We start from the raw sequence: 13,130 nt of genomic DNA on the forward strand, positions 1-13,130 counted from the left end.
GCACACAGTAGGCCTTTTGCTTGGGCAAATCTTCTTCCAAGAGAGTAACTATGTCCTCATATCTACTATCCATTAATAAATCACAAGACCTTCCTTGCAAACTTTCTGTTTTTGGAGATACCATTAATATCTTATAGATGGCATTTACTGGGAAAAGAGGCAATATATTAATTACAGGGTTCAGAGCCCAGGAAGGCTCTCTATCAGTCATCTACCATAGAATAGCAGGATTCACGATGCAGTATTTTTGTCATACCTGGAGGTCTACATCCCAGAGATGGATCCTGTATTGCCTTTTACCTTAGCTTGTATCATGAGCTGTGCCAACTGGCAACAACAAAAGCAAAGTTGCTTTTAAGATTCTCTACACCGAGGCTTATCTAATATTCAAGCTGATCACTGGTCATCCAAATAGAGTACTGCTTCCCACATCTACCACTGCACATGAATTTAAAAGAAGAAAAACATGCCAGGTGTGATGCCTTGTGTCATTAATTCCAGAGTTTGGGAGCAGAGGTAGATGGATCTCTGAGTTCAAGGCCAGCCTGGACTACATAGCAAGTTATAAGCAAGTCAAGAATATACAGTGAGACTATGTGTGTGTGTGTGTGTGTGTGTGTGTGTGTGTGTGTGTGTGTGTTGCAGCATTTGTTAATGTACATTGTAACTCAGTGGATCTCTGCTTTGTCAGGAAGTGAGACCCATTTATAGTGGAAATATAGAGGGATACACCAGTTGATGTCAGTCTTGTGAGTCTTGGAGCTTATCTTATACTTTTTAAAAATAATGCCGTCTCCTGCCAAACCACCCTGAATGGGCTTGATCTTGCCTAAGTGAGTACCAGTGCTGGAAGGATGAGAGTCTGAGCAATCTCAAATCAGTCCATATGACCTCAGTCTGACTTAATCCATGAGTGTGGAATCATTTTAGTACCTGCTGTATAAGTACATTCTCTTTTCTTGATAAGAAAAGCCATTGCTGGAGCACTCATAATAACCATTTTTACTTTGGCATAAAAATAAGTTTTATTTAGGGGTCAGTTTTTATTTCAAAGAAAATGTTATAAAAATAAGAGCACCTTCTATTGTCCACAAATGCTCTAAGATGCTTGGATAATGGAGAAAGTAATGGGTTCTGGTGAATTTCATAGGGAGAAGAGATAATGAAGACTTAAAGCAGTGCATCTGAGGGGAGAAAAAGAGAGAGAGAGAGAGAGAGAGAGAGAGAGAGAGAGAGAAGAGATATAGATAGATACATATTACATACATGTCACATGCATACATACATTCATACATATGTACATACATAATGTTTTTTTGTTGACCAGTCCAACTGCCATTTTCACCTGCCCTTTGACTGGTCAACAAAAAGCTACGTTCTACCCATGACCAATTCTGAAAAATACCAGGTTGCTCTTTTCTTAGCCCCCTTGCCATCATCTGGGGTATATTAACCAACACCATCAGGAACACATATGGCCTTCTCCCTAGGACCTGTGAGTAACCAATTCTTCAGTGATAAAAATGTTTCAAAAGACACTAACCTGTCCAGCTCTATGGTATGGTCAGGGAAGTGTGGCACATTTCTGAACTTATCACTAGACAAATTTATAAACAGGATTCAACATGCTAAGAACAGAAGACATTTGTAACATTCTAGAGTCCTGTGATTCTACCCACCTTGAGCTCACTGCTATGTCCACTGGTTCTATATGGTGTGAGTAAAGTCTGTATTCAGTTGCAGTCAGCACCAGCCCAATTTTGCAGCTATAAAGATTCTATTTCTTTTCCTTCTTTCATTAGCCAGAATAAAACCAAACACTAGGTTCACTTACACATGGAAGTAGAAGTGAATGCCTTGAAACAACTTCTTAAAGAAAAATAAGCTATGCGTAACTTCTCTCCAAAACAGAAAAAGCCAGAAGTGCACAAAAAATTGATGTGTGAGGCTCCAGAGAAAAATCCACAGAGCAGATTCTGTTCTGCTCCAGCACACCGACACTTGAGCATCTTCATTCATGATGCCATCATTCATAGTACGGATGTTTGAAACAAGGAAAGCCTGTGTTTTAATACATTCAGAAAGTATGGCCCATACTTGCAAACATTCTGATGTGCACCTTCCTTTGGCCCATGTACCCAGAGTTCTACATCATCCTCACACAGATGGAAATAGTCCCACTTTAATAATGAAAAATTGGAAAGGTGTTAACTAGAAGACCCCGACAGAGCATTAGACAAGAACTTGCCAAAAATAATGATATCCAAAGCAGAAATAGCAAGAGTGCCAGTGGTATCTTGAACCTGTAACTTCCTGGTTCCTAGATGTGGTAACCCACATATAGCCTTAACCAACACCCACAGCTTCAGAGAATGAGCAGAAAGCAGTGCTATGCTGGGCTGTGATGTAATGTTAACACGAGTTCAAGTGCTGTATCTTGTTTTAATAAAACGATTAAGTGAAAAATGGTATTTGGGTACCAAGCTGCTGCCAGTGTTGGGTAGTCAATTTTACATGCTTTTCTGTGAGCTTGTGTGGGGCCTCTTTCACTTATATTTGATTTTCTTTCTTAAAAATACCATGGAAGAGTTACAAATATGTTTTCCCACAGTAGTGAAGTGTTGCATGTTGCACTTCAAGCGGGCAGGTGAGAGTCCCCTAAAAAAGGTGGCAGTGGTGGGAGCTAGGGCAAGGCTGATGAGCCTCCACTAGGAATTTTTCACAGGAGCAAATATGAATGATGTACTGAGCTATGACTGTGTGCCTATTAGAGCGCAAACTCTGCCTGAAAGGCATGCTATGCAGCACAGACAAGATAGCTATTGCCATAGAGTTTTTAGGCTTCAGAGAAAGAATCAATTTTTGCTCTAATGTGAAGAATTCTCAACATTGTGAAGCAATAGAAATTTATACTCTCTTTTTAAATTTCCTATCTGAAGATAATAGAATGACAAATCCGGTCACAGTTTTTCCTTGGTGAAGCAACTGAGACTTGGAGGACTGGGGATTTTTCCAGTATCCATGGTAAATGGAGTCAGAGACAAACTCTCTGCTTGCACAGGATCCTGATATCTCCTCTTATAACAAAGCATCCTCCCTTCTTACACTCATATACCATCAGCCATCAGGATGCCTGCAGAATGGCTTGTTCTCAGGGGGTAATTGCAAATTTCCTTCCCAAGCTGAAACTCAGGAATAACCAAGCAGGCCTCGAAATCAAAGGCACCAGTTGGTTCCCGTCCCTTAGCAAATTTTTTCTCCAGAAGTAAATAATTGTTACTGGCTGAAATGACATTCAGCCGAGACAAAATGGTCCTTGTGAGGCCCAGTGGGGTGCTAATGGTCAGATGGTATGTCCTTAGCTTGCAGGGATGCGAAGCACTGAATCTTGCCCATTCGATTTGAAACACTTAGCTTTTCAATAGGGAGCACTCAGAAGGAGAGGAAAATTGCTCTGCCACCAGAATGAGCACAAAGCGGGAAAGTGGAAGCACAATTGGTGAGCATCGAGCTCAGGGCCGGGTTTATTTTCTTCCTCATTGTTACATTTGTGGGGATTTATTTTTGAAAATGTCTATACTAAAAGGCCAGGCTCAATCAAGAACAATGGCGTATTTGGTAGCTAATAATCAACAGCCATGCTGATAAGCCATGTGTTTCAAAATGGGAAGAAAACAGGAAAGAAAAAGGGGGGGATAAAAAAAGAAAAGGAAAAAACAAAAAGTTCATTCAAAGCACAATAGCAGTTATACTCTTCCATTTATCAAAATTGGCCAAGATGGGGATTTTACTAATCTTAGAGATTTGAGGTTGGCATACCACAATGTCTTCAGATTTTGTAGCTGGAATTATTTGGCTGAGACGCCTCTACAGGAACCATCATTTGCTTCCTGAAACTAAGAAGGGTGACCGAGAGAAGTGTCCCTTGGCTTAAGAAGTGCCCCACCCCATTCTCATCACTACTCAAGTGTGGCTCTTTGCTCTGCTATGAATGCTCCCAGCATCTGTTGTCTTTCTAAGAAGGACTTACTTCCCATCATGGGCCCATGGGTATGGATCCTTGACAAGCAGAATTGGATTTATAAATAGATGCTTGATTGATAAATAGATGTATGCTAGACAGATTGATAAATAAATAATAAATAAATAATGAGAGATAGATACTACATACTTAGATGATAGATATATAGATAGATGACTGATAGGTGGTTAGGTAAATAGATAGGCAGATAGATATACAAATGATAGATAGATAGATGATAGATAGATAGATGTTGAGAAAAGAGTCCAAAAGAGTTCCCATGAAGAAAGGCAGGTTTGACAGTGATAGGAAGGTTAGGATCAGGAGACAGAAGTAAACTTAGAGATAAAAAGGTAGGCAAGAACACAGCTGAGCTTTAGGACCCCCATGATTACGTCTCTTGAATTTGCTGGTGTCTTCTTAATTAATCCTTCCTGATAAGGGATGAGCTACAGCTCAGCTGGGCCCTCTGTGACTTTTGAGGTGTCCATAAGCTGTTTTTCATCTCTCTCTCACCTCAGCTTAGAAAGAGGTAAGGTCACTTCAAGGGACAGCAACTCAAGATGGCAGCACCACAGGCTCAGGAGTAAAGAGTCCCTCAAAATTTCCAACTGTTGGAAGAGCTGGAAGAAGGCCAGAAAGGAGTAGGAGATAGCACAGTTAGCTGGGGTTTGGAGGATGATGAGGACATGACACAAGATGAACAGGCATGATAATTGGGCCTCCACGAACAATATATGAAAACCGAATATACAGCCTTAAATTAGAATGTGGGGGCCGGGTGGTGGTGGCGCACGCCTTTAATCCCAGCACTCAGGAGGCAGAGGCAGGCAGATTTCTGAGTTTGAGGCCAGCCTGGTCTACAGAGTGAGTTCCAGGACAGCCAGAGCTACACAGAGAAACCCTGTCTCGAAAAGAAAAAAAACAAATTAGAATGTGGGACTAAGTACCCAGAAGCACCCCTGTCTGTAAGATTTGTAACAAGAGACAATGTGAGTGGCGTGAACAGTTCGAATGGAGTGGTGGATCCAAGAGCCATGGCAGTGCTGGCAAAGTGGAGAACTCCCACAACATCAAAGTTATCTTGCAGGAACTACTGTGCCTGATGATGTCAAAAGAGAACATGAAGCTGCCACACAGCCGCCAGAAGGACAGTGTTACAGCAATTAGTCACCAAGGCCCCGGCCTCCCCTCCCCATCCAACCCAAGTCTTCATTTTCCACAGTAGTGAATTTTCTAGATACATCTGTAGACCTCAAAGTACTGGAGAGGAAGCCCCACTCAGACTTCATCCTGAGACACTGTTCTGATACTAACTTCTTGCCCATTTGAAATACCTAAATTGTGCTGTGCAACAGCATCTGTCGAGTGTAACCGATGCCCAGTTGAACTTTTGGGATCAAGCAGGTGTTGAGCTGGGCAGTGGTGGTGCATGCCTTTAATCCCAGCACTTGGAGGCAGAGGCAGGCAGATTTCTGAGTTTGAGGCCAGCCTGGTCTACAGAGTGAGTTCCAGGACAGCCAAGGCTACACAGAGAAACCCTGTCTTGAAAAAAAAAACAGTAATAATAATAATAATAATAATAATAATAATAATAATAAGAAGAAGAAGAAGAAGAAGAAGAAGAAGAAGAAGAAGGTGTTGAAATTGGTTTCCTGTGGGAGTGGTGGGCATAGCTAATGCAACTGTGAACAGACATATCACACAATCCAGGCACTTGGCCTGGATCTGTCTTTGCCCGCCCTCCCTTCCACCACAGCTGTATAGTGGCCCTTAGAATAGATGGGAAAGCTTCAGGTAGCAGCCGTGGGACTGACTACTGCTGGGGTTCAAGGGCTTTGGCTGCACCCCTGCTTTCTTAAGTCTTAAGTGATGCCCTGTCCAAGCCATGGTCCCTACTCCTCCACTCCCACCCTTGGCCATAGCTTAGATTGTAACCCCTTCCTCCCTCTGAAATTGGCCACGGGTAAGGAATACAGGGCTTCCCGTCTCCCCACTTTTATCAAGGGGCACTGCTTTCCCTTCCTCAACTCCCTTGTTATCCATTACCACCCAACACTTGCTGTGGCCAGAAGCCATCAGATAAGGTTGGAAGAGTCTGGCCTTCCTCACTTAGCTCTGGACCACACTCACCTGCCACCAGCCTGGGAAGGGAGATCTGGGTCCTCGGCCCTGCTGCCACCATCAGCCCTTGAGCTTTGAGCTCAGGTCTAGAGGTTAACAGAACAGTCACAGGGCGATGCAGACCAGCCAGTGCTCAGGGTCCTTGGTGGATAGATGCCTAGAGAAAGACCATGAGGAGTCCTCAGTGCACACAGTTCTGAGTTGGTTTCTTTCCCCATAATTGCTTTGCTTTTACACATTGAAGAGGTTTGAACAGGGCTCTCAAGTTGGCCACCCATCAGGTCTGATGTGGAGCCTGACAGCTGGAACATGAGGCCCTGACCCTGCAGACTCAGGTTTCAGTGTTGCTCCTCAGACCCTCTGCAAGGACCAGGAGAAGCTCTGTGTCACCACATCATTTGCACATCATTTACAGATCAGTGTGCCTGGCCTCCTGGCTCATTGCCATGTTCCCCACTCTGTTCAGGACCACTAAATATTGAAATGTGGATGCATATCAAAATAAAGGCAATTCATTGTGTTGAAAAAAAAAAGAAGGAGGTGAGGTCACAGGGAGCTGAAGGATCATGGGGTGTGTCTCCTGCACATATAACTGAAGAGACTGTTAATGCACCCACACAACTTTAATTAAATCAAGTTTTAATACTTAAATGTGCTTCAGATTCTTTTCAGTGATGTTGATGATGAGACAGTACATGTGTGTAGAGGGTAGGTAGAAGGAAAGAAGCAGTATAAGGCTGTTTTTATTCAGAAAAAGCTCTAAGCTATAAAACATGCATCATATCTGTATAAAAATGTCATAATGAAACATTATTTTGCATAATTAATTTGTGCTAATTAAAGGCACATGCATTAGTCTCTCAAGCTGTGCATCCTGGTATATTCAGGGTTCCTATCCCTTTTCTAGACAGATGTGTTTCCTAAGAACGTGGGCACAGAGTGACAATTCATGTAGAGTGACATCCTTACCAAATCTTCAGTTTAAAAGTAATAAACTTTAATGTTTGGTGTGGCCAAAGCCATTTAGTTAACTTTTCTGTATTGTCCTGGAAAGAGGAGGGGGTAAATGAAGCATTTTGATGATCAGGAAATGACTTGGGGTATTTGTACCCAACCATAATCATTCCGTCTTCTGTGAGCATCTTTCTACTGATGAGTTAGGAGGTTAGGCTCTGAGTTTGAAATATCAAAGTTTTCTGAAATAAGTCTTTAAAATGACACCAGAAAGAAATATGTACAAGCCGAAACACCCAAAGTCCTAAGTCTAACTCTGTTCATTTGTCCTACAATTATGTTCTTGTCTTTCTCTGACTCCAAGAGTTCATCACATGGGGACACTGTGTACTTCAGGGCTGTTCCTGTTTCTTCAGGAACACATACTCATCCCAGGGTTATCATGTCAGTGGACCCAAGAACAAGGGGAGGTTCAATGGGAGTCAAGTTGAATGAACTGAGTTACTCAGGGTCACATAGTATCAGAACATTTAAAAGGAGACAATGAAGGCACTTACACAAATAATAATGACAAGGAAGGCTATATGGATCTTTTGTGTCCCATATACACAACTGAGAAGTGTTCAGCTCAGTTGACTACAGTCTGAATGAAACTTTTGTCCCTAATATTATAGTTCTTATATGAAACAGAGGTCATGTATTAGGGTCCTCCTGACAAGCAGAATTGGATATATAAATAGATGATCGATAGATGATTGGTTGTTAAGTAGACAGATGTATAATAGGTTGTAAGCATATAGATAATGGATTTTCATGGAGAATATATAGATACTACATACTTGCATCAATTAGATAGATAGATAGATAGATAGATAGATAGATAGATAGATAGATAGATAGATAGACAGATAAAGAGACAGACCTTAGTGGAATTGGTTCACAAAATAATAGAGTCTGAAATATTCCATGGAATATAATCTCCAAGATAGAGAATCAGAAATGCAAATAGTGTATCTCTGAGTCTAAGGCCAATGCATGAGAACCTGATAAACATTAAAGTTCAAAGGTCCAACAATATGACACTTTGACATCAGAGGTTAAGTATGATAGTTAATTGTGAAACAAACAAGATTTGTAATAGAATTGTCTAGGAGACAAGCCTTCAAGGACACATTGGAAAGATTATTCAGTTAGATTAGCCTCTGTATATAGCTGTGAGGAATTATCTCAATCAGGTTAACTGAGGTGGGAAGACTAATTCTAAAGGAGAAGAGTACCATTCCATGGGCTTGAATCATGGATGTTATAGAAACAAGGAAGCTAACTGTTCTTAAGTGTTCATCCACCTCTGCTTGCTGGCTAGAGCTGTGACATGACCAGCACAGGTGGTTGTAACTTGCTCACTGTGGTGGACTATACCCTCACATAGAGACAGAATGAACTCTTTCTTCTTTTCCTTGCTTTGGTTCAGGCGATGTTTATCACAGCCAGAGTAAAAATAACCAAGGCAACAAGAGATGAGGGTACACCCACTGCAGCAGCGAGCAAGAACACTCTTCCTTCCCCTCCTTGCTCTCTTTAGGACCTCAGGAGGTTGGTTGACATAATCCCACATTGGAGACCACAGGCTTTCTGTACTCATCCTACCAATTCAAATGTGTGCCTCTTTAGGAAACATCTCATAGATAGACCCAAATGAATGCTCTACATCTACCTAGACAACTGTCAACTCAGTCAAGGTAAAACCTAAAATTAACTATCGCAGATGTTCAAACGTGAAACATAATTTATGCATAAATGCAGCAAATAGGCAATATACTTTTATATAACTGTTTATACGTACCATATATAAAATACCACATATTTTATATAATATATAAATATTTATGTATTTATACATTTATATATGTTTATATTTATAAACACATTTTATATGTATACCTATTATATAAATATATAGTGCATAAATATATTATATATTTATATAAATATATTGTATTATATATTTATATAACTATATTTTGTATATACATCATATTTATATAAATAGTTTATCAAATAACAAGAATGTCAGTGAGACAAAGTGAACGGACTGTGAGATACAGACTATTCTATTATCTAATGCAATTTAGAGATGTGTAGTAGTCATAATTGCATGCAAAGAATTATAATTCCTCTTATATATTCTTTTATTCATCAAACATTGAATATTATGTAATATATCACTATGTAACCAAGAGTTTTCATACTTACTATGTTTATGCATTTCTTTAGATATCTGTTAAAAATCTATATTCTATGGCCTCTGGAATATGTTTCAATTAAGACATTTGAATACTTATAATGGCCTGAGTGAACTAGGTATTCTCATGAGAAAGTGCCACATAGAGTGGGGCATCTCTGGAAAGCTCATTTCATAAATATCCCCTCATAAGTAGATACTGTGGGGACAAAGCTTTAAATACAGTGCAATGCAAAAGTGCCGTGGAGGGGATGAGCACACAGAACCACTGGAACATGGAGGAGTGTGCCTCCCCTGTGTTTACCCAGACACTTCCGGGCTTGCCTGTGGTCAGAACTTCTACTAGATTCCTAACTCTGCCAACTGTTTGTTCCACCTTAAGTTCTATATAGTTCATGGGTTGTCGATAAAGGAAAGAAAACCCACACAGACACAAAATTATATCTAACTTTGCTCTTGCTGGTATCTCTAGTGACTTTCTAGTATCCATAAAAAGGAAAAACCCATGTTTCAAATTGAAGAACCATTTTTAACATGGTTCTCATCTGCCTGATGTTCTGATACTTGCATCATCAATTGTACCAGTGTCCTTGGTTTTGAATAAATTACTGTGAACGAACTAGAATTAAATGAACAGCAAAATCAGTAACAGGTCTCCTTCAATCACCGAAGCCAGACTACAGACTTATGCAGAATGCTGGCAGCAGGGACTGGGCAAGGAAGGACAGATGGGAGGAAAACATTTTAAGATGTAGAATGGGCAGAGCTCACATAACCCATGGTTGTATTTTGAGAATTTCCCAAAGACACTCCCCAGTTTAATCCTCTGATTGCCAGTTTCACACATGCCCGTTGACATGCATGTCATCTTATCATGACTCTCCTGAGAGTAAAGTGTGGGGTGAATGTCATCAGCTCAGTTCCCTGGTCCACGGAGGTTAAGAAAGTGGAACTGATTTATAGTGGTCTCGACAATCACTGAAGCTGAATTTGCTTCTTGCTCATTACTTCTGATAAAGACCCATGGGCTGTCCCAGAAAACATGAAGAGTCTAATGAGACCCTTGGGGGCAACCCTCTAAGCCTTCTCTAGACTGTCAAATGTCTCTGCCTTAAACATTTCTCTTCACTTGAATTCAGCCAGGGCCCCACACAATCTGCTCACAGGTTTTGAGCACTATTCAGATAGCTCACAGTTCTTACTCTATCTGGATTCCTTCTTGCAGGACTTGTCATTGCATCACCACAGCTTGTGGGAACTGTGTAAAGCTAAGCTCTAGCCTCACTCCTGGCTGGCAGAAATATTTGTTCTATGCCTCTCTTCTGTCTGGCCTGATGTCAAGATATTTGTTCTTCTCACTTCAAATATTCAGGGAATCATCTCACCCACACCTCACTGGGAAGCATTGTGGACCCACACAAGACTGATCCATTATTTGGTGTCCCACAGAACTATTTCTTATGGCAACTTAGAATATCCTTTAATAATTGTACAGCCTGAAAAGAACCTCTACTCTCTGCTTTATGATCTATATTCATTGAATTTCTTTCTCTTATTGAGCTGGGTAGATGTTCATTTTTATGTATGTACAGATGTTCTGACATAAAACAAGAAATCCCTGGAGCAGAGGAGAAGCCATTCCTCAGAGTTTGAGCAGTCTTCAGATGTAAACATCCCTGTGGCTAAGAGAAGCCACAGTTGCCTATGTCTGAAGCAGGACTCTTCTATAGCAGAGCATGCTCCTGGTCATGGGAGCCCAGGGTTATACAGGATGGCCAGTGCATGTGGCTCTTTTCCTTAATGTAGAGGAAGATTCTACTGTGTGATGTGAATGAAAGTTCTCTATGAAAAGGTGTCACCGGCCACATGAAAGGCAGGGGGAACAAATGACTCCAAATAATGTGAACATAAATTTTGCCAATTCTTGAACAAAGATTGCTGTCCGGTCATCCTGAAGCCCACATTGATCATGCTTTTGGCTCAGAGAGCCTCACTGTGTGAGGCAGGGAAACGTCTATATGGCCTGGGCTAGTAATGACTGAAACAATAGAGAAAGCTTAAAGGGAAGCTGAAAGAATCCAGCTATCTCAATCCTGATTTTAAGTGTGCAAAAGTCTGTCCTTAGGAAAGTTTTGTTTCCCAGGTGATTTGTGTTTGGTTTTGTTTGGTTTGGTTTTGTTTAATTTGGTTTGGTTTTGTTTGGTTTGGTTCAGTTTGGTTGGGTAGTTGTCTCTTATCAGACTGAGAGAGCTTTCTACCATGACTAGCTTTGTCTTGCTTAAGCATTAAAGAATAGTCTTGGTAGGAAACTAATATAAGAATCAAAACTCAAAGAGTAGTAAAAATCAACCCCATAAGAAAGAGGTAAGTATTTTCAGTTAATTGGGTAAATGAAAATGAGAGAAGGCCCTAGCCTTGATAAGTCCCTTCTGCAGTACCCAGCAAAAGGTTAATCTCTGGCCCACTGGGGGCTTGCATAATACTTTGGACCACAATACACAGGTGGATATGCAGCACATGTCAGAAAAAGCAATATTATAAAGTAGAAGAAACCAGAGAACTATGGAAGGTGATACTTGAGTAGATTGAGAAGTTAGAGGAATGATTGTCCTCCTCAGGAAGAGTAAAAATCATGCCAGAGTAAGGCCATCAGGACAGAGGGGCATCATATAAGCCAAGAACAGATTTGGGGGCAAGTGAACAGATTGTGGAAACATGTTCGGAAAGCAAAAAGAGACCATGCAAGTAGATCGTCATAAACAATAAAGATTTGGAGGTAAGGGACACCCATATAAATACCAAATCTTAACATTAAGGATTCTTTTGAACAACATAATTAACATATAAGATTATCAAGTTGGTTTTTTTTTTTTTTTTACTGTTGTTTTGTTTTGTTTTGTTCTGTTTTTCGAGACAGGGTTTCTCTGTGTAGTCCTGGCTGTCCTGGAACTCTCTCTGTAGACCAGGCTGACCTTGAACTCAGAAATCTGCCTGCCTCTGCCTCCCAAGTGCTGTGATTAAATGCGTGCGCCACCACTGCCCGGCTGATTATCAAGTATTCTACTGATAAGACCTTAGCTCCTTTCTATCAAACTCTATTGTCTCCCTACAAATAACTACCATGTGCATGTCATATATTTCCATTGTGACAATACTAAAAACAAACATTAATAGAACATTTGTTTTATTGCAGGTACTATGATATACATTTTATATGTGTGTTTATATATTGAGACACAGATATCCAAGCACATGCTCCAGATGTGTTATATATATATTTTAAATGTCTATGCAATACAAAATATATAAAAATATAATATATAGAATATGTATAAAAATATAAAATATAAGATATAAATTATGAAATAAAGCAGAAAATAGAAAATAAATATTAAATATTAAATATATATAATTGATCTATGATATGTGATCTATAATATGTAATATACATGATATACATAATATATGATATGAGATATGATATGAAATCTATATGATATACAACATATGACATATGATAATGTATTTACATATAAATATATAATATATACGCTTATGTATTATATAATTCTTATATATTACATAGAGAGCAAGAAATAGGTAGATAGAGATAAATATGCATACATATATATACATATATAAAATATTCTCTCTTGAAATTTGCTTTTCATGATGTAAAATCACCATGTACTTCCCATGTGAAATGTTTAGACTATTTTCATAGTTAAGGGTTTCTATTAGCTTAGCTATAACATGATAGGGCAACTGGAAATCCATTGTTTGTCTCAC

The 13,130-nt window shown here is 39.8% G+C and overlaps 1 pseudogene; it reads left to right on the forward strand.

Moving 5' to 3' along the window:
* Positions 1 to 3,606: 3,606 nt before the first annotated feature.
* Positions 3,607 to 5,356, forward strand: LOC116080992 (annotated as a pseudogene).
* The last annotated feature ends 7,774 nt before the right edge of the window (positions 5,357 to 13,130 follow it).

The sequence above is a fragment of the Mastomys coucha genome, unplaced genomic scaffold (assembly GCF_008632895.1).
Source record: "Mastomys coucha isolate ucsf_1 unplaced genomic scaffold, UCSF_Mcou_1 pScaffold6, whole genome shotgun sequence".
Classification (NCBI taxonomy): Eukaryota; Metazoa; Chordata; class Mammalia; order Rodentia; family Muridae; genus Mastomys; species Mastomys coucha.